Source organism: Struthio camelus, chromosome 4 (genome assembly GCF_040807025.1).
Source record: "Struthio camelus isolate bStrCam1 chromosome 4, bStrCam1.hap1, whole genome shotgun sequence".
Lineage (NCBI taxonomy): Eukaryota > Metazoa > Chordata > Aves > Struthioniformes > Struthionidae > Struthio > Struthio camelus.
The window spans coordinates 79,881,312-79,901,653 of record NC_090945.1 but is presented as its reverse complement, the minus strand read 5'-3'; the positions used below and the strand labels follow the sequence as shown (position 1 = coordinate 79,901,653).

The 20,342-nt window shown below is 37.6% G+C and overlaps 1 protein-coding gene across 1 annotated transcript in view; it reads right to left on the bottom strand.

Annotated features, from left to right (window-relative positions):
- Positions 1–19,923, bottom strand: part of SPON2 (spondin 2) — a 49,715-nt gene extending 29,792 nt beyond the window's left edge. Inside the window, exon 1 of the mRNA XM_009686105.2 lies at positions 19,908–19,923. The gene's annotated coding sequence lies outside the window, so the exon portion shown is untranslated. The remainder of the gene's footprint in view (positions 1–19,907) is intronic.
- Between the last annotated feature and the right edge of the window lie 419 nt (positions 19,924–20,342).

Here is a 20,342-nt window from a genome sequence, read left to right as displayed (position 1 = left end):
CAAAGCTAATGGTAATGTGAAGAACTTCAAAAGGACATAAAATATAGAAAGTCTACGGTTATCTCAGAAAAAAATAACTGCGGATATAGTCAAGCTAACATCAAATGAAATATTCTGGGGCCAGGGGCAGAATTCATATACCTTCCCCATATCTAAATTATTTTTTTTATCCCAGGAAGAAGATGCTCGTGTTATTATGAGGAGAGTATTGAAAACTTCTGTTTAACACACAATGGTTGTTTTAAAAATGGTGAGTTACATAGTTAAAAATGAAATGATGTAGAAAATAATATCAAAGCTATGATGATGCACATATTACATAACTTTATAAATATATATGCAAATATACATATATACATAACTTAAAGGGGAATACTGGGTTCAAGTCTGGCAGTGACGTTCTGAAAAATGACTAGTAGCAATAAGAGAACACTGAAAATGATTAAAAACATTAAAAACGGCATGTTATGAAAATGCTATGATTACAAAATTGTGATAAAATGTTAGAATAAATGTTTAGAGGTGGTGCTAGGACTAAAAGACAAATTTAGGACCCCTCCCCCCCCAACCTGAGGAGACGCAAAACCATAACTCCCACCTCCTAAGTGAGGGCCATAATCTCACACTCCTGGCTAATCTGTTATTCTCCATCTTTCTTGTTGAAGATGTGCTATTCAATCAAACAACGCAAGATTCAGTGTGCCTAAAAATATTTATCACTCTGTATCAAGTGGTCAGATCATTCCACCAGGACAGAAGAGTCCTAGGAGCTGGTCTTTGCACAGGACCACTTACATATTTTTTCCACATCTATGCAAGAAATATCCACATCTCCAAAGGCAGTTCCCGACTGACATATTTTAGAAATAGCTTACTGACGAAGCCCTGCTGTGTCAGGTCTAATTTTCTAGTCATATATGAATGTCTTTTATTTGATATGAATAAGACATTCTGCTTTCCAAAAAGACTTGTGTACATTAAAGTTTTGCTCAATTATAAGCTCAGATACAAACATTACTAGTATGAAATGGAAAAATGAAATAAAAATCCATCCTACAAGGCCACAAGTTTATTTTAAAACAAGACACTAACTAAATTTCACATAATGGTAGATTCAATTGGTAACAAAAGCCTCATTGCCTAGATTGTATAAAACTAGACAAAGCATTAGAAAAGGGAATGAACAGATAACATCGCATGGCTTCCCCTTCTCAAATTACTCTGAAACTTGCCAAATATGTATCTTCTCAAACATGTGCCAAAATCTGAATAAGTGTTCTAATATTCCCTGTAGCTTCTATCTAATTTGTGAACTATATTTTATAAATAGATAGATATGTTTTATCTTTTTGTGAATATCCAACCAATTACAGAAGTGTAAGACATGGGTGATAACATTTGGTAATACAGTAAAAGAAATCATTTCCAAAATTTTATAATCAATAAGCTCTGACTTTTAAGCAGAAATGAGTAAACATAAATGAACCAAACACCGGAACTTGCTAAACTAAGAAAAAAGGCAGTTTAAGATTGTTGTGAATAAAATGTAAAGCCATTTCTAGTAAAGCATAAACTATTTTAATAAGACAATCACAAGAACTAATTTCTGAAAATCTGTGAAAAGCAAGAGTCAGAAATTTAATCATTTAAGAGTTGGAGTCATAACTTAGTTGGTCACCAAAGGCATTCTCTCTTCACTGTCTGTGGAGAGAAGTCGAAGGTGATTTATTTTTATTCCAGGATGGGCATATAAAATCAAATAACTGAATTGCTCTCACAGGGCAGTTTTGTTTCTCCCAATTGACTACAAAGGGAGCTTAAAGTGACTAGCTGAAACTCAAACATCTAACTGCTGGCCATCAAAGTAAGTTGTATGAAGGTAATTCCATCCTAAATATTTTTAAAATGTGATTATGACATACGTCTTCCTTGTGGTACGTCTAAATAGTAGCTTTAAATGAGCTGTTTTTTTGAGGCATCATCAAGTTCAATGCAAGCTAGTTCACCCTGCCAAGGAACTATTGTGCTCATCTACTCCAGTCACTTGCATAACTCAGGGCTCTGATTTTCTGCATGGTGATACCTACATCTGTTCCATGTTTACTTGGAAAAAAATAGCTTCCACCCTAAATTTGAACTTCACTGACCTTGGCTACCAGCTATTGGATCTTGTTACACCAGCCTCTTCCAGATGAAAAAAAAAAAAAAACCCTTCTGGTATCACAGATATTTCTGCAGACACTTAAGGACAAAATTCAGGTAACATTTTCAAGCAGTAATCTTTCAATAAACTGAATAGCGCAAGCTGCATGTTTCAGCTGTCTGTATGGCAGACAAAAATCCATAGCTGTGGCTATTTTAATATTCTCCAGGATTTCAACACCTATAAAAAGTCTTTGTATGTTATTAATACCAAAGTATTCCTTAAATAATCTAATCAAATATCATTGTGATTATTAAGTCTTTTAATTCTATTAATCTCTTCCATCTTGAGGAAACTCTTCTTCTAGATCAAAGATCATGTGATATGTTTGCTAAACACTGCTTCTCAGTTTCAGTTTAGTATCTTCAATGATCTTCTTGAAGCCTGTGCTTTCCTGCATGACAGTTCACTTTCTAGAAGTAGGTCCTATATATAAGGAGGAATAATCAGCATAAGTGCAAGCAGTTGTGACAGGTCCTAGCAAAAATCAAGAAATGAAGGGTATTAGACTACTTCCAGAAGGAACAGAAATAAAATTAACGTAAGTCAGTAAGTTTTAGGAAAAGTAAATTCTGCCAAAAAAAAACTTGGTATTCTTTAATAAGACTAAGTCTAGCCAAAAATTTAAGTGTTAACTTTAAATGCATTTAGACTTATTTCAGATAAAGACACCTGTCTTAAATTAATGTCTTTAAGGCTCACTGAGGTCCTCAGATAGGAAAGGCTGTATTTCATATATGCAAAACTTTGACAGTATCTCAGGGCTTTTCAAAATTCGCAAAAGAAATCTATAATCCTCTGGTAGCCAAAAATATGTTAGTGGACTTATTACACTGTGTGCAGTGAAAGTCTTGGCAGTGTGGTTTCAGGGAGGGGTGCAAGGACTTGGTTGTCCTGATATTGAACTCAACCACTGAAAGTCTACAGGGTTATCCGGATGTATGCTGAATGCCAGGATTTCCACTCTTCAGGGATCCTCCCCTGGATAGGGTGGACTTAGAATCAAAAAATAACTTCAGTAGAAACAATGAGAGGATTAGTACCACTCCTTAATGCCAAAAAAAATGATGCTGTGAATGGACGTAAAACCAGTGCTATTTGTTTACTTATTAAATATTCCTCCCCTAAAAACATAGCATCCTATGTATTCCTGCTTTTCAAAGGTATCTAGAAATAAATCCAAATATAGACAAGATTCTGAAGGATGGAAATGGAAATTCCCCATTCTTATGTTTGGCCTCCCTGGGAGATTCAGGGGTGTTACTGGTGAAGTGCTCAGCACCTTTTCAGTGGATATTGGAAAGACAGGGCTTCATTTAGTTCCAGCCTTACAAGTAAATTTAAAAGAAATGTTCTGTTCAGTGACAATAATACTGAACTGTACCATAAAATCTTTCTGAAAGCAATAATAGATTTTTATAAGTGTAATAGAAGTTCACTTTTCTGTATCTTAGTGGTAAAAATGATGGTTCCAGATGATTAAATGAAAACTGCCTGTCAATATTCAGAAAGGCTTTGTAAACTGGAAACTTTTCACCTAGCTAAAACAGATTTTTTTATTTGAATAGCAAATATACAATATGATTTACTTTCAAAATATCTTAGAAAATGGTCAGGCTAATGTCTCAGGGAAATCATTTCAATGTATGACTAATACTTAGATCCTCAAGTATTACTTTGCAAACACTAAGGAATGCAATTTTAAAGCTACATTTTTCTTATCAAGCCACTCCATAGTTTATATGTCAAAACATTTGGCTTACAAAAGCCATCCTTTACAGACACAGACATTAAGATTCATAGCAGGGGGTAACTGCGTAACGGATGGGTGAATATTTGTTTCCATCTCCTCAGATTTTTAGTTATGATATAATGGATGTCAGAGCAGAGAAGGGCCAGCAGTTCCCTGGGGATCAGTAGCAGCGGGGGTTCATGGTCATGGTAGGGCCAGGCCTTGCAGCCCGGGCCCATCTCACCACCCAGCGAGGGAGCAGGGCAGCCAGGGGCAGCCCCAGCCCCAGGCATCAATCTCCTCTGTGGGAAGGGGAAGGGCCAAGGCCAGGTCGGGTGGTCGGCCACAGGTCAGAGTCAGTGGGACCCATGGCCAGGCAGGGGCAAGGCCATGGCGGGGTTGGAGACTGGCACCGCTACTGTGTCGCTGGATGCTGACTACCCATGGCTGGCCTGAAATGAGGGCCTGGCCCAAGTAAAGGTCCCAGGTGAGGCTGGGCAGGGTTATTAGGGCCTATTATTGCCCTCAGGGTCTTGATAATGGAGGATAATTTAAAAAGATAAAAATTAATAGTGCCATTGAGGAATGAAAAAAAACAAAATGCTGCTAGCAAGAGGAAAGCTTTAAAGCATCGAAAGCCACCTGATTAGGAACTTTTCTTTGTCTGTGAAAATGCCTTCTATTCTTTTTCCTAACCAGAGATAAAATTTGAAGTGCTGAACATAAGATAGATAAAGTCAAAACCTTGAGCAGAGCACCAAAAGTATTAGCTGCACAAAATTCTTCATAAGAAGCTTTCTATTCTGTGTGTGCTCAAAAATTGATACAGTCCATTACTGAACATATTTACACTGAATAGATTAATAGCTTCTGTTCCAGGATTATAAATAATCTCTCTGGCACCTGAAATGAAGACTCAGCACCATTGACTATATCCAGTGACTTAATAATATGTATTTTCCCCTCAGCTTTTGATAAGGTCTTCAGTACATAATTTTTATGACTTTTACAAATTCACAGAATGGCTGAGATAGGAAGAGACCTTTAGAGATCATCTAGTCCAATCCCCCTGCTAGGGGGGGGTCTAGGACCCTCTCCAAAGGAATTTGAATATCTCCAAGGATGAAGACTCCACAACCTCTCTGGACAACCCGTGCCAGTGCTTAGTAATCCTCACAGTAAAAAAGTTTTTCCTTGAATTCAAACAGAACTTCCTATGTTTCGGTTTGTGCCCATTGACCTTGTCCTGTCAAAGAGCATCACTGAGAAGAGTCTGGCCCCGTCCTCTTTACACCCTTCCTTCAGATATTTATAAGCATCAGTAAACTCCCCTCTCAGTCTTTTCTTCTCCGAGCTAAACAGTTGCAGCTCTCTCAGCCTTTCCTCAGATGAGATACTCTAGTCCCTTAATCATCTTTGTGGCTCTTTGCTAGACTTACTCCATTATGTTCCTGTCTCTCCTGTAGCAGGGAGCCCAGAACTGCGCAAAGTACTCCAGATGTGGCCTCACCAATGCTGAGCAGAGGGGAAGGATCACCTCCTTCGACTTGCTAGCAACACTCTTCCTAATGCACCCCAGGATACCATTTTTGAAGACTGGAGTGACAATTGATCTTGCTGTGTAACATCCATCACTAAAACATTTTACAGTGTCCTATGTCAGCCTTGAAAAACAAAGATAGTTGAGAAAAATAACACAAAAAGTATACGAATTCTCAAAAAAAATTCACATCTTCAATAACTGTGCCCAATATATAACCTCTACAAATTACCGTGAGGGATGATATTAATCTTAAGGTTTTCTGGTACAAGCAATATCGTATACATAAGAGTACTTTGATTTGTGATAATGCAATAGCAGACAAATAATTTTAAAATATCAAGATTTTTGCTCAAATTTTGATGAGATTATTTGAATATAGATATAATCTGAAACTCTTAATTCATTCCTCAAGAAAACATATGTCAGACTTTAAAAGGGAAAACCACTTTTATTCTTCACTCTGAAAGTCATAAAACTAACAGCATCCTTATTACTGAAAAATCAAAACAGCAATGGTTTCACACTATTTTTCTTCCTTACTCCCTACACAACATTAACATACTGATACAAGCAGTAAACTTATTGTTAGTAATCTGTATAGAGACATCACTTATCTTTGGTGTGCGAAGTGTCCACATAACAGAGTGCAAATGAATTATTCACTCTGATAATCATTCCGTATATAATATAATTTGATTTGTTATCAACAAGTACCCACTGCTGAAGCAAAGGCAAGATGCAAAATTCTTCTTAAGCACTCCATTGACTTGGGAAAGACACAGTCCTACTTGATTCATCTGAACACAAAGTTTATACATAGATAATTACTTCTTAGTGCAGTGAGACTGATGACTTAAATGTTTTCTCATGCATCTACCTGTCATGCAATCCCAACAACATACAAAACAGATGAAAGATGGCAAGCATCTGGAGGGCAGAATATGCCTTTGAGGTGTGCTTCATAAAGGATTGGATAGTACAGATATGTCTTGAGCCCATGGCTCTGGTTTTTAAGGAATTAAGTATATTATGTTATTACATATTCTGGACATTTTCAAATCTAGGAAACTAAAATTAGGTATCTAAATCCTCGTGATCTGATTTTCAATGGTACTGAGCATTCAGTGCTCCTACTGACAAATATTGAATTAACATGATGATTATTAACCATAATCCTTTACTTAGCCACTCTGAAAATGATGACCTAATATTTTACAGTAGGAACCTTAGGTTAAGTTCACCATCGGGAGACTGTGCGTTTGTGTTTCGCTCTTTGGTACACTTAAGCCTTAATCATGCAAGATCAGATTATTTGGTCAACAATATCCCTGGAGATCATGTTTTCTGTTCTCCTTGCATCTGTGGGAGCAAAGGCACAGTGATAATACAGGGAGGTATCATTCTCTTTTTTTATATCCACTGGAAAAAAATAAGAAATATTTCCTTTTTAGATTAGATACACCCTTTGACAAAGGTCCCAAACACATAACAAAAGACATCAGATTCTAAGACCGACATCTGACTTCACACTATAATGGCCACTAACAAGATGGAGTAGTTACCTGTTTTTTTTTTTCTTGGAGAAGATATACCTCAAAGCAAAAATCCATCTTTCTTTCTCAATAACTATGTCTTCTCTGACCATGGAAATAAATGTTGTTCTTCTCCGAATCAGAGGGTGCAATTTCAGTCACAACCATATTCCAGGAGGGAGATAGGAATAGCAATAGTAAACCAGACTAAAAATTAATCTTCCCTATTCTGCAAATGGCAAAAGTGGACCAGAGTATCCTCATTTGACAGAGATAAGTCATTAATTTCACATTCTTATATTCATAAAAGCCTGATGAGACCCATTTTAATACCCTACTCCTGAATTTCAAAGCAGTGCATGTAGTACCTTCTAAATCAAGTCAACAAACTGTGCTCAGTAACAACTCTCTGGTAACAGCTATATTGACTTAGCTGCGTATATACCTGGAATCCCATCAGCAACCTGCTCTGTGAATATAACTGCTGTAACTTCTGTCCAATACAGCCTAGCTATAGAGTATCTACTGCCTTGCCACCAGTGCTCTCTCAATTGAAGCCTTAGATGATGCTTGATTATTTATCGGTCAGGTGAGAAACAACTCACCAGCTTCTGAGTCACTGAAATATATTAAAGATGTATGCACTGTATCAACCTCTGAGTGAGAAATATTTTAGCTGATTGGTTGCTTTGACCATAGTTTCCTATGTGTACAGTATACTGTATATGATATTAAAAAGGATGTGGCTGGGCATGAAGGGACACTGCCCATTTGTCTCATCTTGCCTATACACTCTGGAGCCAAAAGAGCTCTCGGGAAGGAGAAGGAGATTTCTACTTCCCTACGACCACACTGAGCCTGGAGAATATTCTGGAATGAAGGTAGAGGGAGACATAGGAAATGCAGAGGATGTAATCTCAAAGACCATGGAGAGGAAGAGGATCTTCCTGCAACTGGGAGCAGACCCAAAGTGCTCATAAGTGTTAGAAAGAAGATTTTCCTAGAAACACAAAGGAACCTTCTGGGGTATATGCTATTCAGCCCGTATCATCCAAACTTTTTGACACCTTGTATTGTTCCAGAAGAGATGCTTATCAAGTTCCCTTGGAAATGGGCAGGATAAGTAGTGCCCATTACTAGAAACTTCATGAATCATCTGATGCATTACAGAATGCATCCGTACCACAGCAAAAAGAGTGGAAACATTCCAGGTCCCTATTAAAAGCATGAGTCACATTCTGCATTAGATTCTTTTTCAGAGGCATCAACACAAAAGAGAGGAAAAATCGTGCAGCCTGCTTAAATTTATATCCAAAAAAAAAGGATCCTAAAATCCTGGATATCTTGAGCTGTAACATACATTATTCTGCACACTTCCATATAAGAGTGAGTTGAGTACACAGCATTCCTCAAAATATACTTTTTCAGACAGGAACAAACTAGCTTAACACATAGACAAACTTGGAAGAGACAAACTTCAGCACTTGGAAGAGATTAAATCTCTACTTGCAAAAAAGTAACAAGAATATGAGCAAAGTACGTTGTTTAGAAAAAAATTGCCTCTTGTGCAAACGTAAGATGGGAAGAGATGGTTTGGTAGCAGTTCTTCAAAAATAAAGCTTGGGAGCTATTACGGACCACAAATCATACTGGAGTCAATAATATACAATTGTGGAAAAAAATCATCATGGTAGAACACAAAAAGAGACATAAAAGATAACTTATTTAAACTATATAGCTACCATTCCTCTCAATGCTGAAAAGGCCTCAGTTGGTGTACTACATCCTGTTTCAGACATCTCAGTTCAATACAAATACAGACTGGCAAGGCTGCATGGTTAGATATGGTGCCCTCCTGGTGCCACACTGCTTCTCATTCCTGAGATTGTGGTTTGGCCTTAATTTAAATGTGCACTGAGCTACGCTGATATGGTCCTTCAGACTCAATGCCATAAACCAAGGAAAATGTAGCTAATATATTATATGTGCCAACTGTACAGTGGTCTGTAACACAGTTAACTATAGTGCGCTTAAGAAGGAACAGAAAATTCTGTTACAAGGAATAGAAATTCAGCATCATATTTTCTGAATATCCTTAGGCTCTGCAGTTCTTGAGTTGCAAGATGTCCCTCCATGCAGCTCATAAAAATATTTGTACTGCAGATAAGAACATACTCTCAACAGTACTTTGCCATTTGCTGTTCTTATGGAATCACTGATTTTTCCCTCTGTACCTTGTAATACTAACAGCTCATGAATAGAATCCAGATTTACACTAACCTTGCCAAAAAATTATTCATGAAAAGATCATCATAACAACTGATCCAGTTCAAGTATTTCTAAACTTCTTTGCTTTGCTAGGTCTCAAGGTCAAGAAACAAACATTCAAGTTCACCAAAAGTCTATGAAAAAGAGCACTGAGGGACTGAAGGTCAGTGAGAGCTTATCTCCTGTGGGGCATAATCCAAAGAGCCGCAAGTCACTCTATCCAGATTTAATTCCATCTTTCTTGAATTCTTATAATGAAGCTCAAGCCTATCTTATTTACATCCCCAGATACAGTGTTCTTGCCCATTGGCAAATTTTAGACATTATCTCAGCTTTTCAGATGACATTTCCACAGATTATTCTGCTGCAAAGCCTTCAACTTGTAGTGTTCATGGTCTCTCAGTGGATATCGTCCAACAGTTAATCCTTTCTTACAGTCTCTAAGGACTTGGAAATATCAATAGAATAGCCTGGAGCAGTTTCTGGAAAATTTCTCAAGTCTCTGAAAATATGACTTGCGAAAAACAAAAAAACAAACAACCCTCCTCCCCATCACCAGTTCACCCTGTCAGAATAATGATAGACATTTATTTCTGCAAAGAGAAATAAAAAATAATAATAATAATTTGTGTACCAAAGGCTGATAAGCATCACAGAAAGACTAACAACTGAAAACCTAAATAGATGTTTTGTTTAGGTTACAGGTTGCAACTTTAGCTATTAATCTGTTCACATAAAGATTGACTTCCAGCTACCTCTTGCAAACTAAGTCCTTTGATGCATGTCTAGGCTTCGTACAGGTTCTTTTATTTCCTTTTAAATACTACTTTCTCTGTGTCTTTTTTCAAGGGTTTGATAAGTAGTTAGGTGTAGAAGTTACTAGAATGTAGATGATGCAAACCATATCGACGTTGTCTATTATTAATCATAGTCCTCCCAAAATGATAGTCTTTAAAGCATTTCATGTCTGTGTTACTGTTATTAGTGGGAGTCACATCATTATTTCTGTCTCCAAAGCATTTGGTGGTGTCCTACTAGTTCTTTGTATCACCTTTTACATTTCTCCTTCTTTAAGCCAAGTGATACCTGAGGCTCTTCCTCGGCCTTTCTCAGTCACTCTCTGGCTGGCTGCTGGTATTCTGATGTGGTTTTCAATCTTATGGAGACACTACAGAATACTGATAACATAATCTAATGCTCTGTAGTGCTCTCCATGCCCTGGCAGGTCTGCCCTACTCTTTATATTTCCACCATGAGTGGCTTTTTTGAATGAATTTTCATCTAACCTCACAGCACATTTTAAAAACATATATTGTAATCACTCAAGTATACTTGGTAGTGCCTTTTTATAGTATTTTTCTAGTGACTCTGAGATAAGACTTTAACCCAAATTATGCAATATTCCATAGGCATTTTCTGAGTACGTTAGGTCTCTGCTAGCAAAAGATTTGGCCGACTAATTTTAGATGAGTACTTTTCCTATTTTGCCTGAGGTGTTACACTTTCACTGTGATCACGCTGCAGGATAGTAGCACTTAAGGATTGCGGTAACGATAATTACTTCTTTTTCCTTATTAAAATGGCTGCTTTTTGAGCCTTTGACCATTTACACAGAGCATCATCTTCATTCATAGGTCTGAGCTAAACCTAGAATAATTATGGGTCATGCCTATAAATCAAGAGATTTCATTCGTATTTTTTTGCCAATAAATTTCCTTAATAACTTCTAGTGTTTGTCCTAAATCCCTTAGAACTCAATGTATGTTCTCTGTAAGGGACTTCAGCCACATCTTCATGAGCTCTCAGATCTTATCCTTTTGCTGACTTAGATATTCCTGATTATCCCTTCTACACTAAGAATGAAATCAGACAAACTCCGGGCGTAATTCTAGTTTTCCAGAAGGGTTTCTAGTGTTGGTCTGTGATTACATCACAGTTCAAGTTAGGTCTCAGTTGCACTGCAAACCTTTAAATTACTTGAAGGACTTCTCACCGGTTCTAGACTGCCATGTTGAAAATTTCAAGGGTTGAAATGATGTCTTTTTTGTAGGAAACTAAGTCCATCTTTACTAGCTAAAACAGCATTAAAGATATTCTGTGTTCTTGTAGTTTTACAGATTATGCAAGGAACTATTTCTAGTTTCATCTTGCCTCTAGGTGTACCATCTCCTTGGATTCCTCGCCTGCTGGTTTATGGACTTCTTTACCAAGAGTCTGTTATTTGTTCACTAGGTCTTGAATGAGTTTATTGTAGAGCAGCAACATTTGGCCTTATTCCCCCAGTCTAATGTTGCTGTTTACTGGTGTTCTTGGCATTAGATTGCATCTGGCTACATAAACCAGTGGCAATTGAATTTAGTTGTTGGTCTTACAGCATAGTTGCAAACAGAAAAACAGAATCACTGGCATTCTTCTGGAGAGCTGCATCCTGAGAGTCTTCTAAAGTTACACTAAAGTTATCCTTCCCTACTAGAAGTCTTTACAGCCCCTGTGACTGTTAGTTATTTTTTACTTCTTGAGATAGTATGACATTAAAGGATAAAGTGATTCTCTTTCCCACACAACTTAATTTACTGCTTAAAGGCTGGACATTTTTCTTTCTGCTTTCCACATTGCTTTTCACATAATCTGCACCATGAAAACTATGCATATGTTTTAGGTCACCTATTTATCTATTTGATTATCATAGTTTGAACCCTTGGATTTTGTGTTTCTCATTCATTTAATTATCCTGGAATTAATCATCCATTTTGTGTTAATTTATTGGCTTGGCCCTTTCACTGGTCTTTTACTATTCTGGAATGGCATCTCCTGTGTACAATCGTGTCCCTAGTTAAGTATTTTTAGTATATTCAGAGTTATATGTGGATATTGGATTTCTCAGCAGTGTGAAATCTCTATTCCTTTTTAGCTTTTTGGTTGTAGATGTAAAGCCAATATTCTTCTATGTTCTTATAAGATGCGTCTTGTTAAAATGGCATGATCCTAGATCCAACCCTCCGTACTTTCCATGATACTTCCTAGCTTTGTTTCCAGTGCTGATTTCTTACTGTTTATCACTTTTCTTCTTTGCTGATGCTTCTGCTAGATTGAACACAATCGCAGCACTTCATTTGCTATCTGCTAACTAATAACATAAACATACTTAAGTCCTTGTTAACTAAGAATGAACTCCCTCATATAGGTAGCTAAAGATGTAGGAAATGAATCACAACAAACCTATCAATGCAACTCTAAGCTGCATCAAATGCTATCAGAACTACTTTTGGATAGGCTTTCGAAGATTTTACCTGGTTCTGGCAGTATATCGGTCCCAGAGATTTTTTCTCTTTCTAGTGCAAGTGTAAGCACTGAAATCCTGTAAAATGCCAACTTACCACAACCTTCTACATCAAAACTTTCTTCTCTGCTACTGTTTGAAGAGGTTAACTAGTCTGACCTTCTGAATGCCAATCATTCCTTTTTATACTTCCATTTAATCTAAACTACAGTTGGTTAGGAATGCTTTTTTCATTGTTTGGAGTTTTTTTGCTAGAATGAGCAGATTTGTTGAAAACAAAATTCAGTGGTAATGTACAATTTTAATGAATTTCTTATTAAAAAATAGTTGTGGGGTTCCAGAATGAGCATTGTTCTCAGAAGAGTCATTTGATATGTAGGAAACTGAAGTCAAAGCTTGCCCGATTTCAGTTAGGGACTTGAACCAGGAGCTTCTCTATTTGAAGTGAACGTTCTCCTACCAGCATCTTGGCTACTGTAAGGTTCAATTCTCGTTTCCCCTAACTGGAGCTCTTCCACATTACATAAATATTAGTAAGTCTCTATTGGAGCAAATCTCTTGGACCAGTCACTGACATATTCAGTGCGGGTTCCTAAACCATGCCTCTTTTAAATACATTGAGGAGATTTTATCTTTCTTGGAGGTAGAACTTTCTGAATCAAATTTCTGTATATCCGATATAATTTCAGTAAGTTGTTTCCAATTTACCGCAGCTTCTTTTTCAGGATAAAATTCTGTCATTTCAAATTAAAAATAAAAGAAAGTTGGAGATCCTGCAAAAATTTAAAACAGTATTTGAGACAATAGGAGTTGAAACTAGTAGTATGCCTGGTATTGTAGAGTAAATGCCTGGTGGTTAATTTGGGGGAAGAATAAGGCTTGCTATTCCTTGGGTTCATTCTACACTAAATCCCACTGATTTCTGCATCCAAGTTACATACATGATGCCTATTTCAAACAACATTGATTCCTCATGGATATACCAGTAGCTTATTCCTCTCTACCCTAGTCTTAAGTAAAGAGAGTAAGGCTTCATTTGAATATTGCTTTCACTTTTGGCTGCCACAGTTCTAGAGAGCTGAAGCTGAACTGAGATTATCTAGAGGATAGCAACAAAAGTAGTCAAAGATCTTGTATAGCTGTTGCTCTTACTCTTGTTGTGTTTTAAGTCTATCCTGTTTCTTGGACTCCCCCACCCCCCCAAAAAAAAAGAAAGAAAGAAAGAAAGAACCAGAAGATTGTGGGCATTACTAAAATTCCTATGCAGATATTGCACAATATTTTTCACAGAAGTAGTGACTAGTCCACAAAACATCGTATCACAGTCTCTCTTTTTCACTTCCCAACTAAAATAAACAAAACACATCTTGTCTAAACAGGCAACATCTCATATTGTTTAAACATGACCTCTCTTTTTTATACAATAGTTGTGTTAGGGGGCATAAAAGGTTCTTGCCAGAATTATCTTGACTACAACTTTTGACCTAAAATATGAGGCTATAAAAGTAGGAAATACAAGAACCTTCTTGGGGCTCTAAATAAAAGGGACATACTTGGAGGAAAAATAAAGGCGAAGGATGTACAGTGCTACTAAGAAATGTATTAAAATTACATTTTATTGATATTTAATGCTAGAAATATTTATGCTTAATATCTAATGCTAGAAAAACTTCTTATGAATATGTTTGATAAGAGGTTATGAGTTTAAATGATCATCTGAAGTTTGCAGAAGTTTAACAGCATGACAAGTTTCCCTAAATCTAACACAATTTGAGAAAGGGGAATCTTATATATTCCTGGAACTTGATATTTAGGTCAATCTTGTTTAAACATGTATAGTCTGTGGAAAGCTTGTACCAAACTACGTATCACAAATCTTAAAAAATGTGTACCTTTCATATTCCTCATAATATGTGCTTTGTAAAAATATATCACAATGTTTTAAAGAGGCTGTAATCACAACAAAAGCAGGTTAAAGCTATATATATAGCATTTAATCAGGATACACAATTATATTGAACTGTTTAAGAGCTGCCGTACCTTCAAAAACTTTTATCATGACTGATATTAAAGAACTAAAGATGATCTTCTACGTTATCTCTTAAAGGCTTTATTCAATCAAAAGTAAATGAGCGGTTTGCTATCAAAGGTGGCATTTGTGTTAGATCAATAAATAAAAATCACAATACTTCTGCTACAGAGAGAAATGAGATGTTTGTTCATCTGAACACTTGTTTTGCTGTTTAAGTGTAAAAATACAAAACAATGCGGTTGTTTATGCAGTTTATGAGTAAAATATTTAAAACAAAGCACATCTTTTGTTTTAATTCTGCTTGATAGGACTTAAGGGAAAGGTCTCAAACCCTTGTGCTTTCAGTTCTGTTAAGCAGATGTGTTCACTCATGCTCTTCCACTTCAAAGGTTTTTCCTATGATATTTATTTAAATTGCTGAAAGTTTTCTAACTGTCTTGTACTTAAAGCTACTGCAAAATACATTTTTAAACATCATAGGAAAGATGAGATGAATCATTTTCATTTTTGCTAGTTCCAAAATATGTCATAATGACTTTAACAGTGCACGAATCTCTGGATTACCTCTGGCAAGGAAAGGGGATGGAGGAGGAAAGAGTTTGGATTTTTTTCTTTGTATTAACATCAGTGGAATCATCTGGAGTTCATCAAGTATAGGTCTGTTTCTAGTATTAGTATTTTAAAACATGTCTTATATACAGTACGAGGATGCTCAAGTGGAGCACTTTTTTTCTCATCTCGACCTCATTAGCTGCATAAGAGAATCTCCTAAGACCTTCACAGTTTTTTCCTCTAAACCTGTCATGTCCATATGACTTCTCCATCCACAGATGCTTTCTTATAGTATTTGTCAATATCGTTTGGCAACAACATTTCATGTTTTATGATACAATGCTGTGCAAATGAATGAGACAATACTGTCCGTTGAAAATTAACAAAATATTTTTGCCTCAGAAAGGCATTCTGTTGTTCATATAAATCAACTGATCCAAGAGAAATGTTTATATAAAATATTTTGAACTAAACTCTAGCCCATTGTGTAAAAAATAAAAATAGACTTGTGGTGGGACATGGCTAGTGCTATAGTACTGGGAATCAGGATTATTAAATATTTCTCTAATCAGTTGGTCCTGTTAAAACAACTTTGTTGGAAAAACCTCCCACCTAAAGTGAGGATTTTCAAGGCTTTCTTGAAATCCTGCGGATTTCACAGTACAGAAGAATGCAGATATTTTACAAAGGTAGCCAGGGCTTCACACTACTGACACAGTAACATGGATCATTCTAAAGCTATGCTGCTGTTTGCATCCCAAACATCTGGCCTAAATTTTGATTTAGGGAAAACGTAAAAAACAGAACAGAATCTTCATTCTCCACCACTGCATGAGGCTCAGAAGCTTCTTCCCCTCTGTTTCTCCTCTGTCAATACCCAATTTTCCTATTAGTTTCTTTCACCATGATGGTCAAGTGATATATTGAAACTTGAAAAATCTGCCTCAGAAAACTCTTCTCTGTATAGGTATATCCTGAAGAAATTTCATTAACTGACTATAAACTATACTAAATTTTCATGCTTGGGGCATTAAGAAAGGAACAAATGCTATGTGCCTGCCTTCATCAATGTCATTTTCAAGGCCTGGGAATCATAGCATATATGAGGGTGGAAGGAACCTCTGGAGATTGTCTATTCCAATCCCCCTCGTCAGCTGGAGCAGGTAGTTCAGGGCCTTGTGCAGTCTGGTTTTGAATATTTGTAGGGACGGACTCCATCACCTCTCCAGGCAGCTAGTTCCACTGTTCAACCACCTTCACAATGAAAAAGTTTTTTCTTAGGTTTAGACAGAATTTCCTATATTTCAGTTAGTGCTCACTGCCTCTTGTCCTTTCACTGCATACCACTGAGACAATTCAGGCTCTGTTTCCTTTACCCCTATCAAGTATTTATACACATTGATAAGATTTTCCTCTGCATACCCCAAACCTTCGCTTCTCAAGACAAACCAGTCCCAGCACTCTCAGTGTCTCCTCATATGAGAAATGCTCCAGGTCCTTAATCACCTTTGTGGCCTTTCACTGGACTTGCTCCAGTATGTCCATGCCTCTCTTGTAACAGGGAGCCCGGAGCTGGACACAGCACTCCGGAAATGGTCTCATCAGCGTTGAGCAGAGAGGAAGAATCACCTTTCCCAACCTACTGGCAGCTGTCTTCCTGATGCAGCCCAGGATGCTGTTGGCCTTCTTTGCCACAAGGGCACATTGGTGGCTCATGTTCAGCTTGTTCACCAAGACCTTCTTCTGCAAAAGTGCTCTCCAGCTGGTTGTCTCCGAGCATTTTCTGGTGCATAGGGTTATTCCTTCCTACATGTAGAACTTTGCATTTCCCTTTGTTGAACTTCATAAGTTTCCTCTAGGGCCCATTTCTCCAGTCTTTCAAGATCCCTCTGAATGGTAGCACAGCCCTCTGGTGTATCAGCCACTCCTCCCAGTTTTGTGTCATTGGCAAACTTGCTGAGCATGCACTCTGATCCGTCATTTAGGTCACTGATGAAGATGTTAAACAGCACTGGGCCCGGTATTGACCTCTGGCGTCACCAGCCTCCGGCTGGATGTTGTACTGCTGATCACAACCCTTTGAATACAGCTGCTCAGTCAGTTCTCAGTTCACCTTACTGTCCATTTTTCTAGTATGTCAATAAAGACATTATGGTGTCAACAGCCTTGCTACAGTCAAGATAAACAACATTCACTGCTCTCCTATCATTCACAGAGGTAGTCATCTTATTGTAGAAGGTGATCCTGTTGGTTAGGCTCGATTTCCACTTTGTAAATCCATGCTGACTACTTCTAATCACCTTGTCCTTAATATGTTTGGAAATGGCTTCCAGGATTATTTGCTCCATCACCTTCCCAGGGACGGATGTGAGGCTGACTGGCCTGTAGTTCCTCAGATCCTCCTTCTAACTCCTCTTGAAGATAGGAGTGACATTTGCTTTCTTCTAGTCCTCAGAAACTTCCCAAAGTCGCCATGACCTTTCATCTTGCTATTTGCCTTTCCTCCTCTCAGAATCCTGAACTCCCCCATCTCATTGCTGTTCCAGAAACTATTGTGGTGATTCATGTTCCCCCTGAGGATCAGGGCCTGCAAATGTGAGGCTCTTTCCAGCTGTCTTATGAAGGCCTCATCTACTTCTTCAAGCAATCCGTAACAGATATCCATTTTGTGGCTGCAGATTTGCAGGTGGAGCAGGAGCCTTCCTCTTTTTGCCAGAGGTCACCAGCTTCTAGCCTGCGCCATCAAGGGAACCTACATTTCCCAACTTGATAAGCACAGATTCTTCCTATCCTTCCTTCAGTGCAATTGGGGGCTCAGGCTTCTGCCTCTGCTGAGTCTCAAGTAAGATCCAATCAATCTCTTTTTACAGTGTCTGCTGAACTCCTCCCACAGCTCCTTTACTTGGCAACACAGCTCCTGCACCAGTGCACACCTCCTTCAAGCAAGGACACCATCTTCCCCTGCCCCAGGAAGACAGGAGCTTGTGATCTGTGCCTCTTTCATCTTGCTTGAGGTGAAGAAGGTGTACAAAATGTCAGCTTCAAGTCTGGATATCTCCTGCAGAATAGGAATCTGCTTATGGTGCTGTAAATTGCTTAATGGTAACAGGATCTCCACAGTGTAACAGTTTCAAGTGAATTTGTTCACTCACAAGAACAAAATGGTACAAAATTCAGCTTAGGTGACGCTGCAAGTGATGCTGTCTGAACAAGTAGCCTCCAGTTTCAAGCAGGCATCCCATGATCTAGTAAAAATTGCCAGTCACATTTCTTGTTTTTCAATTTTTTTCGAACTAGCTACTTTGATTGCCTACAGCCTTCCTCACAGATGTGGCTGTCTTTACCACCCTCTGCTTATGAGGCCTTTCTCTGTTTGTGCAGTCCAGGTCCTGTGAAAATGAACATCTTCTCAAATGTTGTCTCACATAACTTTATTGCGTCCATATTGTCTTTATTTTTTGTCTCATTGATCCCTGATCACATTTCTAATCTCAGCTAAAATCATATTTTTCTTCTTTATAATTTCTGTTTCCCCAGGCTATCAGTTAAATGGGCTTGGGCTGAGACTTTCTTCCCTGTCTTAACTGTCAAGTATTTAAAGCTATGGTTTGTGAGCATGAAAGAGCACTATATGGAATGCATCTGTTCTTTATCCTTCATACTTGGACTTGTAGGTTTAATTGTAAGCTTATATTTTGCTGATGATTAAAACTTATGATTTTATTAGTCATTGTAGTATTGCTAACTTCAAGTATTCAAACACTGAGAATAAAACTCAAAAGTCCTATGGTGATGCTTAAAACCATGAGATCTGAAAATGTATACATGAGGACGTTTCATTTCCTCTGTTAAAGCCTTTAGGTCAAATTTTCAAACTTTTTGTGCAAACAGGAAGACTATAAGTATATCTTTTCTAATGAAAGTTTATCTAACTTATTCCCTTCAGGAACACGGGTGATGAGAATCGTACTATTAACAAAATGGTAATAAAAGCTGGCAACATTGCCATTTTCTTGACAGTAGGGTGAACACCTTGCTATTTTTGCCACATGCTGATCTTTTTGCCAAGCCAGGATTTACTGGATTTGCAGATAATGTTGAGCCAGGTTTTATTAATTTAAAGTGCGGTGGTCATTAGGTCATGTTCCAAAAGAGGGGAAAAAATAAACTCACAAGGGCAGAATTTACTTCAGACAGACGAGAAATGAAAAGAGACACTCTCTATGTTGGTAAAGATTTTTGTCTATGGAGAAGAGGCACAACAGCACAGCCATTTGACAGCATGAAAACTGAGACTGATAAGGCTTCTGCAGAATGAGGAGTAAAGCAAAAAGGACTGAGAGAAAAGCTATGAGGAAGTATAGTTCCTTTTAGAAGGTAGTACTAGTAACAGATTGGGACTACAGCTCATTTTCCACCATTCCAAACTCCGGCCATCATCATTTGTTAATATAATTGGATAGTCAAGTTACATACTTGGATGTTTTTGGCAGTTTTCCTGTCTGAAATACAGCCTTCACATGCTACACGGTCTCCCTGCACTTGAATGATGATTAAACAAATGGCTGCCATTCAGTCAACAAATGGAAATGATTATGAATCCTTTTGGGATGTATACACACACACACACAGTGATAGCTATTTTGCTTCTGTAAGGCCAGTCTCTCCTAAGTTACAGCAACATTATTTTTATAAAGGGGAAATAGAGTTAATGTGGTGCACGAAATGTGTTCCCTGATTTATTTCAGGAAATATGCACTCTCACCTGTAAATTCTCCTGGATGCTGGGTAGATGACTTCAGATGCTGAACGGACTAACAACCAGGCTCTAAAGGAGAAGGAGAGGAACACATCATCAGAAAAAATTCAAAAAGAGGTCACATATTCCTCAAAGATAGCAGGGGAGATAGCAATGGATAATGCTATGGATCCGTCTATTGATCTTATTAAACAGTTTTTTAGCATTTGGAAACATAATGGAGTAAAAGGACAGAAAAGCAAATATGGAACGTTTTTATTTAATATAATTAAGCAGAAAGAATGGAACTTTCCATTCAGTGTTTTTCAGCCCAAGTCAACTATTTCAACTATTGTTATTCTGAATATGCAGTGATTGTTATACTCTATGCTTGGTCCAAATGGAGAAAATGAGTAACAAAAAATGTAGGCCCTTCAGCATAAAGGCTCAAACATATAATGA